Source organism: Haemaphysalis longicornis, unplaced genomic scaffold (assembly GCF_048455015.1).
Source record: "Haemaphysalis longicornis isolate Haplotype H1 unplaced genomic scaffold, Haemaphysalis longicornis Haplotype H1 scaffold_16, whole genome shotgun sequence".
Lineage (NCBI taxonomy): Eukaryota > Metazoa > Arthropoda > Arachnida > Ixodida > Ixodidae > Haemaphysalis > Haemaphysalis longicornis.
This window is the reverse complement of record NW_027526266.1, coordinates 1,458,413-1,474,607: the sequence shown is the minus strand read 5'-3', so window position 1 is coordinate 1,474,607 and position 16,195 is coordinate 1,458,413.

Here is a 16,195-nt window from a genome sequence, read left to right as displayed (position 1 = left end):
GTGATGTTGTCTGAGCCTGGAGCTGAGGGTTTACACGTGCTCAAATATTCCCTCAGGTCATGCAGTGAAAACCCTTAGTTAGAAGAAGATGTTGACCTATTGTTATGTAGTATAGGCTTCTTTTCGGCCGTTTGTTTGTGTTTCATAAAAGTGCTTGTGTAGTGTGCTGAACTGGACCCGTGTTAGAAGTGTTGCGAGATTGTGTCAGCCTGGTCTTCGAGTGTGTCCCCTGTGGTGCTCACCAGAGGCAGGCTGTGTGTTTGTTGTCCTTTGAGCTTGCGTTTACGTGTCCATACTTTGTCTGTGTCAGTGTATGAATTAATGGATGTCAAGAAGGTGTGCCAACTCTCTCGTTTTGCCCCACGGCGCCCACGTTTTCAGAACGCCTTGGCCCGTTGGAACAAAATAAGGTTACCCGACGTGGGGTACCGACGAAGGATACGCCACGCCTTGTTTTGGGCCTCTCGCACCCGTCTACAGTCCTCATTCCACCACGGCCTCCTCTGGTTGCGCGGGGCACCAGAGGCGTGAGGAATGGACTTTCGGCGGCATCGAGGATGTGCGTCGTGAGGAGTTTGGTAGCTTCTTCAACGTGTAGGTGTCCTATGGATGTGTGCTATAGTTTGGATGTCTCTGTAAATGTGTTTGTTATCTCTTGCTTCATTGAACCTGTTTTGGAAAGATGGACTGCATGGGCCTTTACCTATATATGTTAGTGAGGTGGGGAAGTGGATACTACCATATGGTCCGTACCCACGCCCCACTCAAGACAAGGAAAGATAACTGCAGAGCAAATAGGCAAATATAGATATGAGTATGTGTTGTTTCCTCTGTTAGAGTATGTAGTCTGTTTCTTGTTGAAAAGGCATGCTCCATAGGATGTTAAAAACTTCTCTATCAGGCGACCTCGGGCATCCGTGCGAGAAGAGCCCCCAAAACATTGTGTGACCTAAGGCCAAAAGAACCGACAATTGGGCGAGTTCATACGTATTCATCATTTCAGAGAAACCAAAGTGCTATTCAAATATAAAGATAGGATGGCTCGAGAGGTGGTAGAAGCATTCCATATCTCCAAACTGGGCAAAACCTGCGTGGGCCATCCGTCGATATCGCTTAGCCACGAGGAATTCGAGTTTTTATATAATAGGTGAAGTTTTGTTTCCTGCAGTGGCGTAACCTTTTGATGATTTGGCTTTGGTTATTCATATCAAGCTTTATGTTAATCTCACGTTTTTCCTTTGTATTTTCATGCGCAGCTGGTGTGTTGTTACTATATAATTTCATGTCTTTCTTCAATAAACAGTAGTTGTGATTCAGCCCTCGTCTTGTCCCCTTCTTTGCAATAGCCTTCGTGTGTGCGCGCTGTTAGGGACGATGCATTAAGGTCGCCTCTTAGGATGTATGGTTCGGGCAGCTGGTCGACCAGCGCCTCAAAGTCAGAGCTCGAAAGTGCAAGATCAGGAGGAATATAAATGGACCATACCGTTATCAACCTATTAAATATTATTGTGCGGATGGGCACAGCCTCAAGGACGGTGTTCAAGGTGACAGGGTGGCATGCTAAGGATTTGCGGACGATTATCACCACACCGTCAGAAGAGTGTGTGCAGCCAACCCTGTCCTTCCTGTGTACCAGGTAACTATTAAAGAAATTTGTGTGCTTGGAATTCAGCTGTGTTTCTTGGACACACATTACACTTGGCTGATTAGCATGCAGAATCTCATACACGTCATCAAGATTATTCAGACGGCCTCTACAGTTTCATTGAACAATATTTTCTCTTCCCAATATGATGTGTTAGAGCTACTGGAGTGTGGCTATTTATGTAAGGTCTTTCGGGGCTTGTACTCTTGGAAGGGGTTTTTAACCTGCTCTGGAGGTTTAGATGGAGGAACCCGCTTTTTCCGCTGCGAAGCAGACAGGAAAGGTCCCACATTCATGTCGTCATCAGATTTGGAAGGGGTACCCGGCGCACCGGACCCCCCGGACTTGGCACCCTTCTGGTGCCCTTTGTTGGAGCCGCGACCGTCGAGGTCGTCAGGAGCGCCCCGGGTGGCACAGGCGGTGCGGCGGGGGTAGGAACTACTGCGGTTTCCTCCGTCTACATCTCCTCCGGGCCCTCGCATGTGCTTCGGGCCGGTGGCGAGGAGGAAACAGTTGGTGCAGCAGCAATCATACCGGACGTGGATGGCAACACATCCGCTGCTGGCTCAGCGAGCGGTGCGGAGGCTCGTTGGGCTTCCCGAAGCAACCCAAAGAGGGGGGAGGGGGGGGGGGGCGGGGGTCGGGACCAAGTTAGACTCTCGGTACTGTGTCTCCTCCGAAACCAGACGTCGCTCCGCTCCCCGGCGAGCTGCGTCGGCGTACCTCCCCAGGGGAAGGAGGCGAAGCTTTTTCGCGCCTCTTGGAAGGTAATGTTTTCTGTTACCTTTATGTTAATGATTTTTTTCTCTACCTGAAACTTTTAACAAGCGCGAGAGTATGCTGCGTGTAGACTCTGGCAAATGGGGCAGGTGAAGATGGTTGCAGTGCAGTTGTCGGAGAGATGATCGTGCTGGGCGCATTTGGCACACGTTGTTCTGCCGCGACAGGAGTTGGTACCACGCCCGAACCTCTGGCACTTGAAACAGCGCCGCGGGTTCGGGATGTACGGCCGGACAGAACAACAAATGAAACCTTCGTTGACATGCTCGCGCAGTGTGCAGCGGTCAAAGTGAGTATCAGGTGTTTGGTGGCTATTTCTTTTTCTCTCCTAATGACGATGCGCCTTACTGCTGTCACGACGTGGTCTTTTAGACCTTCAAGCAGATCGGTCTCTGTCTCGGGTAGGAGGTCTGGCTCAGATATCACACCCTGGGAGCTGTTGAGGCTGCGGTGGGGTGTGACTCTGATATCCAGGTCTGCCACGCGAGTTTGGCTCGTGAGAGTTGTGGATTGCTGCTATGTGTTGACCTCAGCTAAGATCTTACAAGTTCTTAGTTTTTTTAGCATTGTATCTCTTGCCAAGAATAGCTTCACGAAATTTGGATACAAGGAATACTGATAGTGAAGAAAGAAGCTACGATTTCTCAACAGATTCAACTATCAAAAGCTGAGGTAGTTGTTGTGTTTCGGGGGGTTGATGGCAGGAAGAGGTGGAAAAAAATTCTTCAGTGCGGACCCTTTTCAGGGTCCCATCATGGTTGAATGGGTTTTTTCGATTTACCATATGGCATAGAAAAAAAAGCAGGGAGACCGGAGTACGTTCTTGTCAGCCCCTTACTCGGGTAGCTGAAGAGGTCCCGGAGCTCCCTGCCTGGTAGACAGACAGGAACCCCATCCGCCGGAGCTTGACCTGGGCTCCGACGGCCACCGTTTGTGGGTCGTGCCCTTCACCTTACAACTCGTAGCCACGGTAAATTACAGCAAGAGTATGGGGGCTCGGTGTCCGCGGTATCGTCAGTACCGTCACAAAGATTGCTCAAGGTGCCCCGTGCGGGGGCGTCGAGGTTCCGCTGAAGAGACGATGGTGCCACACAGTAGCCGCCCACATTCTATACACCTTGATTGATTGATTGATAGTAGGGTTTAACGCGCCGACGCAACGCAGGCGATGAGGCGCGCCGTAGTGGAGGGCTCCGGATTAATTTTGACCACCTGGGGATCTTTAACGTGCGCCGAAATCTCGAACACACGGGCGTTTTTGCTTTTCACCTCCATCAGAAAAGCGGTCGCCGCGGCCGGGAATCGAACCTGCGACCTTGTGCTCAGCAGAGCAACGCCTTAGCCACTGAGGCACCGCGGCGGGTCTATACACCTTTCCAATTATATCACAACGACCGCGCTATTCTGGGGTTGTTTCATCAGCATGCAGAAAAAAGCAGCAAAGGGAGGCGTTTAGGAAATGATCCCCGCATGACAACAGTCGAGAAAGGATACAATTAAGGACTGGTTATGTTAAACGAAATGGGCATAATACCCGCGCAGGAAGCATTAGAACCAGGCGGGCCTATTCGGTTAGAGTGAAAAGACGGGCTGTGAGCTTTAGGGCATTCGAAGAACGGAGTGGCGGAGAATTATGGCATCTATTGCAGCTTGTCATTGGCAATTTCGAAGACCCTCGGTCCATGGTGAACTTCACTTTCACCCAGCCCTACTCACCTCCTGCTTTGCTTGGCGCTTTTTCTCTTTATTCGGCCGTGCGCCATAAAATCCCAGTCATCATTATCAACTACTGCACGTGCTAGATTCCTCGCTTAAATCATGCAAAAGTATTTCACGTTGCAAACAGTTTTGGTTATGTGCGCTGCCTTTTTCTTCTTTTAGTGCACGCCCTTCAAGTGCCCGAGCGACTGCCCCGATGGCTGTGGATGCTTCCCAAGAGGTGATCGCCCGACTTTCACCGGCAATTGCTTTGACCCGAGTAAAAAACTTCCTAAGGGATTCACGAAGTATTACATAAGTGGGCCGCAGGGTTAGTAAAAAGTTTGTACGAGCACCGGTGTCGCAATAAAATCAATGGTTTTCTTGCAATCAAGTGGATCTTTTTTTTTCTGCATGCCTTAATATATGCCCACTTTGTCATTGTGCATCAATGAAACAGGAAGGACTTGAACTGCAAGAGCTGCAACTGACACGGTTAGGACACCGACCGGGCAGTTTCTTTGCAGAAGCCAACGAACTGAGGCAGGGGTAACTCGCGCTGTATTTGTGAAAGCGATGCTATAAAGGTGTTTCCTCGCAAAACTACAAAGCACATTTATGGCAGGTCCACACAAGCTGTTTATCTACTCATCCAGTCGCCTAGCAAGGTATTTTCCAGTTTAGTTCTTTTGCGTTTCGTCCGCAACAAACACGTGCAAGTACAGAAGTGCATTTATTACGTAAGAGATTTCAGTAAGTTATGTTACCCAGTAATGTTTCAATATTTTGACTGTAACGGATAGACTGGGCAATTCTCATAGAACTGAAACTTTATGCTAGCTCAGTCTGAGTGCACGGGAGGAAGTGCAACCGGCTGCTTGTCTTTGTTCTATTTCTGCATTGGGTAGTACAATAATGGAGCTACTCATTCGTTATAAATCTCTGCGAAATAGTTCGAACACACAAATTAGCTCAGCCAGTGTAGCGTATTTCAATCATTTGTTCGATCAACGACTGTACGGTACTCCCAAAGAAAGTCGTTGGCGTCCAAATATTCTTCGGAATACGACTGCACAGCATGATAACTTAACGAGCCCAATTAGTGAAGGAAATAAGGTCACGGAGTCAATCCTGCCCACAACATTTATTACGTTCTTTCTGAAGTTTCCCGTAGTGATTACAATGAGGGAATTTTCCCATTGTTGGGTACCAAGTTAACTGAATCATTGTGCCTCGAATCAACCGAGGACAGGGAAGTCTTGGGCGTTTGTTAAACAATAAAGAATACCACATCGCTTGATTCGCGAAACATTCAGAGTAGAGCGGTCAAGCATGTAATACCTATACCCCACCCTGCTTATTGCACATCTATAACACTGTTCTCACTACAGGAGAGATTTGTGCTGATACGCGGGTGGCGCGAGTGACTGTAATTGCCAACAAGGCGACAAAAACACCCATAAAACTTCAGGTAGATATATATCCCTCCATTTTTTCCAAAGGCTTAGAACCGATATTACATCGCCGTATCCAAGTTTTTTCGAAAACATTGCGTAATAAGCGACAGCCAGTACGGGTTTACTTAGAATAAATCAACCAAAAACACATTACTATACCAGGAATAATACATACTAAACAATTTCGAACTGCTTTGCTGAATTTTGGTCCCCGATAATACGACTTTCAAGGGACCGCGAGAAAGCGTCGTATGATTGGGGTGTCGTACGAAAGGGGTGCGGGTAAATGACGGCTGAGTAGACGGTCTCACGTGACAGGTGAGCTAAGAACTTACTTAAACTACTATATTTAGCGCATTTTCGCGTTGTGTGTCAACCTTTAGATAAAAATCCAATTTAAAAAGCAACGCCTATGTTGTGCCCTCCTCCTCTTTATGGCGTCCAGTTAGCCCGCTAGCCAAGCGCCGCGCGCAACGCAATATGAAGCCGACATGGTCGAGCAAATTGAAAGATAAAGGCGAGTGTGAAACTGCCGAGGACAAGCGAAACGAACGATAGTACAAGGCGGGGATGCACAAAAAACAGCATTACAGTACATGGTGGAGACATCCTTTGGACGGTTCCGTGCCATCGCTTTTGGGTCATAGTGCTCAACACATAGCTGTTTTCGTTTCCCACAATACCCAGCAACGAGAAATAGATAACATATTTCAACCTTCGCGAGTAAACCGTGTTGGGGCGCCACCATTGCGCCGAACGCGCGTGTATTAAGGCACTTTAGCAAAGACAAGAGCGTAGTGACATCGCGGCGTTTGATAAGCAGAGAGCAGAGATATAGGGAGAAAGAGCTTCGTGAAAGGAAGGAACTTCGATCGAGTGGGCGGGGAACGAGGCTGTCCGGTCATCGCCGTGGGGTTGCAGTGTATGTGTTTCTGCGTTCGTAAGCGCCTTCACAGGAGCTTCGAATTCACGCTCCATCTACCACCTAAACTTCGACCTTCAGCGGTGGGCGCGTGGCGTACTGCTGCAGCGTGGGGCCGTCGCAGGTTAACTCCCGCTCACGAGTACCCGCCTGCTTGCTTCCGTTTATTCAGTAAGTGGTGTGACCCGCCTGTGGACCTTTGCCCATCATAGAGAAAGAAATACTGGTAAGAGTGGACACTCCCATAGAGCCCTGCTGCCGAATGACTGTACTGTAGTGTAGTGCACCGAGCGGCCGGGTAGCTAAACTACTAACCAAACTTTCGTTCACTTTCGAACGCTCACTTTCGGTTTCGGTTTCGCGGACACCGATTTTGGCGGGTAGTTTGAAGGACTGGAAAGCGCTGCTCACAGCGACGGGCATCGGTACGGTATTCGGACGCTTTCATGCAATAATTAGTGTTTATTTGAATATATCATTCTCAGGCTTATTGCCCGCATGCTTTTACAAAAAAAAACCTTTTTCTGAAAATGTGAAATTGCAATTTACAGTACCATTCACACTTGGTTAAGAATTCTGTCGTGTGTTCACATGTTGCCAAGCCACATAAAAGAAACACTTCATAAATGAAGAAATATTTATTGCATGGCACTAAACGGAACAACAAGTTCAAGTTGTGATCATTCTTTAAACACACATATAATAATAAACAGTGAGTAATACACAACAGAGACAATACACTGTAGTGAGAGGAAAATACGTTTCCAGGATTGAAAAAAAATGCACAAGTAAAGGTATCACAACCACACAAAGGATTTTTTCTCCACGGTAATTGAAAATGCAGAAAACCCAGAAGACTCAGCCATCCACAAGTTTACTTGTATCTACGACACCCTCAGACTGTGCGCAGTTGCAGTCATACAAACATATCAACCGTAACATAATCTAGGTACTGTAATACTTGCAACTGTTTACAACCACTATCTCCGCAGATAATTTTTTTAGTCTGGCAATTTCTCCAATTAGGATGTAAAAGAAGGGAAAAACTTAGGCTTTGATGGCCTCGCCTATTTTATAAACTCTAATGGGGTCTATTGCCTCGGGGCAACTTCAAATCCGTAGTAGTAATTGAACAGAAATCATATTTGTGTGGAGATGCACACGCAAAAGGTTAAGAGGAAAAAAATCAACGTCCTATTGGTTCCTTGCAAGGGTGCATTTTTCAAAGAAGCCGGATTACCTTCCGAAAGCGTCGCCCTCCCAGTAGAGGCAAAGGGCCAGGCGGGGATATTTTAGGTACGTGCACGTAGTCAACCGACAGGTTCCAGGCTCGATTAAGGCACACAAATTCATGCCTTCCGCTGTTAATACGAACAGTCTAGTATAAGAAACAGGGAAGCAGTATATACTTTTCGTGTATGAGACAATGGTGGCACATTACAGAGTCCCATAAGCATTTGACAACGTAGGTCCAAACATGGTTCTCTTCATCTAGGACACTCCGACAAAACGCAGCACGTACGGTGACAAACGACATTTAGCATGACCTATTACCCTGGCAGTCTTCATAATGTAAAACGGTTTTTGTGGATGTACCGTTTTCACAATATTACAACTAGCAGCAACAATAATTTACGAGTGGAGTTTGGAGACTGTATACGCTGTTTGTGGTTTTAATGAGATGAGGCATGTCATTGATAAAAAACAGTTTGTTCCTTGAGTCAACGATAGTCTTTTCAGTGGTCATGCCTTATTAAGTGCCGAGACTTGCGTTAGATTTTAGGTACTAATGGCAAGGTTCAATGGATGGAATACAGTTGCGGTATTCATCAGACGCATCAATAAGGCAGCAAGAAGCATTGCAGGCAGTCATCAATACAACTGAATAACTCTGAGAGAACAGTTGGCACGGCCACTTTTGTGAGTCCTGTGAGGGCAGGATCCATGAAGTGCTTACACCATGTTTGGTATGACGAATGCAGCTGGCTGGTTGGCTCTGTCTTGAGGGCACCTGTAGACCTGCACATGTGATAGGTGATATAGTACACAAACTGCTTGCAATGACAGATGACCTGCGTATAGTCTGTAAATTTTACTGCAACTAGTACTCAAGTATTGCCTCCAGTGCATGCCACCTATTTAAAACACAAGTTCTCTTATTCTATTCAGCAATCATGCGGTCAAGCTATTAGCAACACTAAAAATATGGGTCTTTGTAATTTCGCAACACTGGCTAGGCACATTCTTAAAGGGACCCTGCAACACTTACCATCGACTACTCGGAATGTATTTTGGGGTAAAGTCTATTGTCCCAGCAATCTCCTCTCGCAAAAATTATGAAAATTCGTTCACTATCACCGAAACTACGCGCGATGAAAAATCGCCCATAAATGTTCCCTCTCAACTCAACCGCGGACAACACGACGAAAGCTGCGCGCTCTCTCCCGGAGAGGGGGGCGGCGCGCGGCGTTCTGTTCGGCGGCCTTCGATATGTCACAGGCCGGGGAGTTTTTTCCTTTTTCCCCGCAACGTGGAGGGGTCTATTTCCGGTCTGGTGCCACAAGAAAGCAGGCATGGTGGCCTGCTCTCAAGCAAGCGCTCAGGCTAGTAGGGCGTTTTTGGAGCAATAAACGTTTGTTGTTGAGTGGACTCGTTGAAAGTGGAATATTTAGTTCGTCACTCAAACTCCGCGCGCACTCAAAACAAAAAAAAACACCAAAAGCATGCGGACAGGTTCAGACACAGAAGAGGTACATACACAGCGCCGACTACGGCTGATCGTCACAGGAAATGCCAGAATTTAGCCGCGAAGTTGACCGGCGACAGCCTATAGGACAGCCAGGACAGCCATGGCCCGATTGACGTCGCAGAGGCCATGCCAGGGGTGCACAATGAGGAGAATTGAAGAGAGAGCGGTTGGTTTTTCCTTGTCTTTCACGGCGATTTGTGCGCTTACCGCTTCACGTGCACGTGTAATATTTGGCTCTGGTGTTCCTGGAAGTCTAATCTAAACGTCCCGCAGGTTTACTTGTACTGCACGAAAATGTTGCCGGGTCCCTCTAATGCAATTCAGCTATTTGGGTTAACAAAAATGGTAACGCTGCTCACAGAGCCTGACTCCCTTTATCTTTTTTTGTAAAATCAGGACGAAGAGCGAGAGCGAGCTGAACGTAATACAAAGCTTAAACAAACCTGTTGCCCCACGGGCTCGCGAAACAAACGCATCCAGAGAACGGGCAGCTGGCGAAAGTATATTTGGGCGCTGTGTGGGCACCATGGCAAGCAGCAGTGAGCGTCGTACTGAGTACTACTGACCGCCAAAGGCCATGCCCTGAAAAATATGACAAGAACACACCCAGCTCCGACTGAATAGGTGCAATCTGCGCAATACGTGTTTAATGAAACTAGCCAAAATATGACTAGAGAAAAGAGAGCAAACGCTTGAAAAAACGGCAAGTGTGGTAGAGTTCTATGCAATGCCTGCGATAGCGGAATTGATATACGATGTAGAACGAAGACCAAATTGGAAGGTTTCAATGCACTGCGCACTCACCCCGCCTCAAGCAAATCTGTTATCTGCCGACGAAAGACGCGTTTTTACCGTACCTGACGCGCCAAAGCAAAGCGACAAGCGCGCGTTATCGGCGTCGGCGAGCGGGTTCGTTTTGTACGCAGGCAGCTTGGTATGCACCCATGTGTAAAACTTGCGATGAGTGTACGGTTGCTGGTTATGGCCAGATAAGCCAAATTAATGCAGATACGACTACTTCGCCGTGTGCGTCAGCCCGGACGGTTTTGCAGTGCATCAAGGCGATAATACATAATAGCAGTAATTGTTGGCCAAGCAAGCAATGGCTAGCTGGTATAATACAACGCAGCTCGCGGCTCACGTAATTCAGTGCAGCGATAGCGCACAACGCCTGCTTCACCTACGGACCGCCGGGCGGCCGGCCACTTCCGCAACTCACCGCCGTCGTTTGCGGCACGTAAACGCCACGTGCGACGACGGGCGCGTACCGCTGGCATCCCTCAGCGCTAGCTTAAACGGCACAACCAGCCTAAAATACCGTTACATCCGGCTAAAAAATGGTGTCTTACGCCTTTCCGGGGCCTTTCCAAAGCGCTTATCCTAAAGACGCAGCACTAGCTATGCCTGATTCCCTGATGTTAAGCAGTGCTCGCAGCGTTTGCAGTACAAGGAAACGTAAATATGATACGCCACACCAGCACTTTAAAAAAGAAAGTCTCACCTTTCGTTCAGGATGCAATACCGATGTCGCAAAGAAAGCGCTAGGCGTTTCCTTCTCAACAACAGAGGTTAGCACGAGGCTGCAGAAACGCACGTGCAAACGCTGCCGAAAGAGCCAAATGGCGGCTTGCGCTTGCGGCTTGGCCAGGCTTGGCGCTAAGAAGCCACAAAAATTTACATTCACAGCCATTCAACTTATTACACAAATAAAATTGTGTAGTCTAATGTGTAACAAAATTTTAAAGGTATAATATTGTGTGTTAATTTAATTTTTAAATATATAGTTTTTTACCACTTGCGTCGACTGCCGGATGGTGCGGGAGTCAGGCCACTCGGCCGCGATAAGCCCGTGTGTCCACTTTTCTAATTTTTGATTTCTCTATGTGCCCATCAAGCAGCGTCATACGGGGATTAAGAATACCGAAGGTCAGGACGGGGGGCGAAGCAGTGTACAATAACAGAAAATCGCCGGTTTATCCGCGCCAGGGTCCGTCGTATAAAACGGACCGTTCGCACCTGAGCGCCACATCATCGGGGTTTTTAATGCATTGTTTCTGTGGGTAGTTTGCCGGGACCACGGTGATCCGTCGTAAGAAGCGGGTCGTCGTAAGTCCGGGGGACGTATCAGCGGGGTTCCACTGTACTTCTGCTAACTCTGGGCAGGCGTATTTGTCGACTTTAGCAAAGCGTTTGATACGCTCAATCAAGATGTTCTTTTATTCTAAACTAAACATCATGGCGTTCGTAGACATCGTCATAATCTTATTATATCATATCTACGCTCTCGATTTCATCATGTCACTATTAACTACTGCTCTTCTGACCGCGTTCAAATCAAATATTGTGTGCCCCGAGTGGGGACTTTACTGTTCAATATCTATATAAATTACATATGTAACATAAGCAAGCTGGCAATGTACAGTCGGCCGGAAAAGTAACCGGACCACCGCTCACGCAGCCGGAGCGGCTGCTGCGGCGCACCGCGGCGCTGTTATCTCGCTGTGCTCGCTTACGACGAGAGTGGCACGCTTGACGCCAAACTTCCCCTCGCCCTCGTGCGGGTGCTTGCCACGCTTGATAAACTTCTAGTGCAGCGTTCGCCTTTAATCCAGCACATGGCGCAGTCGCGCTGCAGCGCACGGCCGCAGGGCCACAAACCGCGGCGCTAGGAAGGAACGAAAACCCCCTCTGCTTTTTGTACGCGGTTTATGTTCGCCTCATGCTGCCTATCAGTGCCTGTAGGATGCGTCCACCGCCTCTGGATTTTGGATAAGACGGCACAATGCACCGTACTGAAGGCTACCGTGACGTTCGTTTTTCCACGCCGGAGCGATGTTATAGTGTCGAAATTGCCTTTTCGGCATCATGTCCGGACGTGGGTTTAATACTACTTACAGGGAGACCTCTGAAGACCGATTTAATTAGCTAGTAGGATATTCTTTCGGTGACGAATTTTCTTTACAGGCGTACCGCCAGGATGAATGATTTCGAAGACGAATCGCAAAACATCAGATATTCCTGAAACTTTATTCATGAAATAAGACAGCACTGGCATTCAGCGGTCCTCAGTGGGGCGAAAAGTTGCCGGCTACAGCGACGACTTGGCCGACTCGCCTGGGCATGGAGTCGTACAGCGCCGCCACTATCTCGGGACGCCCGCGCAGCGCTTCCCACTCTTCCTTCACGGCGAGCCACAGCTGCTCCGCTGTGCCACCGCAAAGGCGTCGTGAGGCAAGCGTCTTCTTCAGCAGTCCCCATATGTTTTCGATGGGGTTGAGATCAGCCCCGTTAGGGGGCCATGGCAGCGGAGGCACGCCACAGCGCTCCAGGAGTGCGCTCACACTGCGTGCTTTGTGCACGGGGCTCCTATCATGCTGGAGCAGGTAGCAGCCATCCTGGAACGGCCCGTCCAGGACGTACGGGATCAGGTGCTCGGTGAGGACTTCACAGTACCTCGCCCCGGTGAAGGAGCCCTCGATCCGCACGAGTGGGCCCAGGCCGTCCCGACTGATGGCACCCCAGACACTGACCGAGCAGCGGCCGCTGCTGAGCACGCTGTGGGTGTAGGCGGGGTTATACCTGAGAGTATGGGAGAGCAAGCATTAACATCTGTCGGGTCCAAAAGCGTGGAGCGTCCTCATTCCGTTGCGGAAATGAAATAAAGATGGAGGCTTAAATTACACAAAATTTAACATTTTACCCACACTGATATGGAATACGCGCGAATGAAACACTTAAATGGTAGTCAATGCTGTACCCATGTCAAGTCAGGTGGTAAGGGGAAAATGAGGTTGCATTCTCCAGACTACGACGCGTTGCAAACCATCCATATAGGTTATTGACAGGTTAATCTAACTTAACCCGCGATTCCTGTGAGCCGCAAGGGTGCCAGTTCATACCTGCTGTTCAACGGACGCCACACACGCTGCTGTTGGTCCCAGCGTGTGCAGAAGGTAGACTCGTCCGTGAAAATCACCTCCCGCCACTCCTCTGCCGACCACTGCTCGAAAGCTCGGGCGAAGTTCAGTCGCTCCTCCCGCTGCTTCGTTGACAGGTGCGGTTTCTGAGCGGCAATGCAGTTCACGAGACCCGCCTCTCGCAATCTGCTCCTGATTGTGTCGCAGCAGCAACTGAGATCCAGAGCATCGCGGATCTCCCTGGAGTTGAGAAATGGGTCGACAACAGCGGCAGCAACAATTCATTCATCCTCTGCCAACGCGGTCACCCTCGGCCGCCCACTGCGCTGAGCATCACAAATTCTCCCATCTTCATCTCTATACGCTGTAAGAATGCGGCTCACCGATGTTCGGCTCCTACCGGTGCGGCGGCAGATTTCACGCTGAGGGACACCTTCGTGGTGAAGCCAGACGATCAGCCTTGTCTCCTCTATCGGCACTCGGGGTGGCATTCTGGCGAAGTAAAAAGCCCGATGCGACCGTTCGAGCTTTTAAAGGTTTTTTACACTGAAACTGGCCAATGGAAGGACATCACCATATCTGTGTAGCAGAGCGCACCCATATCTGTAAAGCAGAACCCACCGTAAAGCGCCTGGCCTACACCATTCTAATAAATAAAATGTAAAAATTGAACCAGGACTGCTCATTGGCCAGTTGCAGTGTAAAAAACCTTTAAAAGCTCGAACGGTCGCATCGGGCTTTTTACTTCGCCAGAATGCCACCCCGAGTGCCGATAGAGGAGTGAAGGCTGATCGTCCGGCTTCACCACGAAGGTGTCCCTCAGCGTGAAATCTGCCGCCGCACCGGTAGGAGCCGAACATCGGTGAGCCGCATTCTTACAGCGTATAGAGATGAAGATGGGAGAATTTGTGATGCTCAGCGCAGTGGGCGGCCGAGGGTGACCACGTTGGCAGAGGATGAATGGATTGTTGCTGCCGCTGTTGTCGACCCATTTCTCAACTCCAGGGAGATCCGCGATGCTCTGGATCTCAGTTGCGGCTGCGACACAATCAGGAGCAGATTGCGAGAGGCGGGTCTCGTGAACTGCATTGCCGCTCAGAAACCGCACCTGTCAACGAAGCAGCGGGAGGAGCGACTGAACTTCGCCCGAGCTTTCGAGCAGTGGTCGGCAGAGGAGTGGCGGGAGGTGATTTTCACGGACGAGTCTACCTTCTGCACACGCTGGGACCAACAGCAGCGTGTGTGGCGTCCGTTGAACAGCAGGTATGAACTGGCACCCTTGCGGCTCACAGGAATCGCGGGTTAAGTTAGATTAACCTGTCAATAACCTATATGGATGGTTTGCAACGCGTCGTAGTCTGGAGAATGCAACCTCATTTTCCCCTTACCACCTGACTTGACATGGGTACAGCATTGACTACCATTTAAGTGTTTCATTCGCGCGTATTCCATATCAGTGTGGGTAAAATGTTAAATTTTGTGTAATTTAAGCCTCCATCTTTATTTCATTTCCGCAACGGAATGAGGACGCTCCACGCTTTTGGACCCGACAGATGTTAATACTTGCTCTCCCATACTCTCAGGTATAACCCCGCCTACACCCACAGCGTGCTCAGCAGCGGCCGCTGCTCGGTCAGTGTCTGGGGTGCCATCAGTCGGGACGGCCTGAGCCCACTCGTGCGGATCGAGGGCTCCTTCACCGGGGCGAGGTACTGTGAAGTCCTCACCGAGCACCTGATCCCGTACGTCCTGGACGGGCCGTTCCAGGATGGCTGCTACCTGCTCCAGCATGATAGGAGCCCCGTGCACAAAGCACGCAGTGTGAGCGCACTCCTGGAGCGCTGTGGCGTGCCTCCGCTGCCATGGCCCCCTAACGGGGCTGATCTCAACCCCATCGAAAACATATGGGGACTGCTGAAGAAGACGCTTGCCTCACGACGCCTTTGCGGTGGCACAGCGGAGCAGCTGTGGCTCGCCGTGAAGGAAGAGTGGGAAGCGCTGCGCGGGCGTCCCGAGATAGTGGCGGCGCTGTACGACTCCATGCCCAGGCGAGTCGGCCAAGCCGTCGCTGTAGCCGGCAACTTTTCGCCCCACTGAGGACCGCTGAATGCCAGTGCTGTCAGATTTCATGAATAAAGTTTCAGGAATATCTGATGTTTTGCGATTCGTCTTCGAAATCATTCATCCTGGCGGTACGCCTGTAAAGAAAATTCGTCACCGAAAGAATATCCTACTAGCTAATTAAATCGGTCTTCAGAGGTCTCCCTGTAAGTAGTATTAAACCCACGTCCGGACATGATGCCGAAAAGGCAATTTCGACACTATAACATCGCTCCGGCGTGGAAAAACGAACGTCACGGTAGCCTTCGGTACGGTGCATTGTGCCGTCTTATCCAAAATCCAGCGGCGGTGGACGCATCCTACAGGCACTGATAGGCAGCATGAGGCGAACATAAACCGCGTACAAAAAGCAGAGCGGGTTTTCGTTCCTTCCTAGCGCCGCGGTTTGTGGCCCTGCGGCCGTGCGCTGCAGCGCGACTGCGCCATGTGCTGGATTAAAGGCGAACGCTGCACTAGAAGTTTATCAAGCGTGGCAAGCACCCGCACGAGGGCGAGGGGAAGTTTGGCGTCAAGCGTGCCACTCTCGTCGTAAGCGAGCACAGCAAGATAACAGCGCCGCGGTGCGCCGCAGCAGCCGCTCCGGCTGCGTGAGCGGTGGTCCGGTTACTTTTCCGGCCGACTGTACGTTATTGCTGACGATGACACCAGCCTATTTTCTCCTCGGACGATATTACACACCTAACCACCACAGCCAACCAAGCCTTAGACTTGTTTCTCCGCCTAAACTTCGCCTAAGTGCTTCCACCTAAATTCGTAGAGCGTAAATAGAGACAAACTAAAGGTATGGTATTATTTTGAGAAAGGTGCGCCAATACTAAGTCTGGACCTTCACATATTATCTGGCATACTTGTTCGGTACGTAGAGTCATTCGTATCACTAAAAAAACGTGACATTGCGGGCTGGTT